Below are 1,080 nucleotides of genomic sequence, written 5' to 3' on the forward strand. Positions count from 1 at the left end.
ATCTAGTGAACGATATTTCGACATCTCGTGTGTCTTCAACTGGTTCAAAAAATAAATTTGTCAATCTACTTCATTTTGGTTAATATAGAAAGGATTGAGGTAACTCCTCCTGAAGATATAGAGTCAAAATTAAAAGAAGAGTGCCATTTGTTATCTAGTGAACGATATTTCGACATCTCGTGTGTCTTCAACTGGTTCAAAAAATAAATTTGTCAATCTACTTCATTTTGGTTAATATAGAAAGGATTGAGGTAACTCCTCCTGAAGATATAGAGTCAAAATTAAAAGAAGAGTGCCATTTGTTATCTAGTGAACGATATTTCGACATCTCGTGTGTCTTCAACTGGTTCAAAAAATAAATTTGTCAATCTACTTCATTTTGGTTAATATAGAAAGGATTGAGGTAACTCCTCCTGAAGATATAGAGTCAAAATTAAAAGAAGAGTGCCATTTGTTATCTAGTGAACGATATTTCGACATCTCGTGTGTCTTCAACTGGTTCAAAAAATAAATTTGTCAATCTACTTCATTTTGGTTAATATAGAAAGGATTGATGTCGAAATATCGTTCACTAGATAACAAATGGCACTCTTCTTTTAATTTTGACTCTATATCTTCAGGAGGAGTTACCTCAATCCTTTCTATATTAACCAAAATGAAGTAGATTGACAAATTTATTTTTTGAACCAGTTGAAGACACACGAGATGTCGAAATATCGTTCACTAGATAACAAATGGCACTCTTCTTTTAATTTTGACTCTATATCTTCAGGAGGAGTTACCTCAATCCTTTCTATATTAACCAAAATGAAGTAGATTATTATTATTATTATTATTATTATTATTATTATTATTAATAATAATAATAATAATAATAATAATAATAATAATAATAATAATAATTATTATTATTATTATTATTATGATAATTATTAGTATTATCATTATAAATGCTCTGATGCAGTACCAGGCAGTGGCTCTCATGGCTTCTGATCTTAACCGATTAAAGTGTTATCATGTACCTTGTTTTGTCTTGGTGTAAAAGATGGCCTTCAGCAAATATTCTGCTCAGTACCACAG

Source organism: Octopus bimaculoides, chromosome 9 (genome assembly GCF_046866305.1).
Source record: "Octopus bimaculoides isolate indiv1 chromosome 9, ASM4686630v1, whole genome shotgun sequence".
Lineage (NCBI taxonomy): Eukaryota > Metazoa > Mollusca > Cephalopoda > Octopoda > Octopodidae > Octopus > Octopus bimaculoides.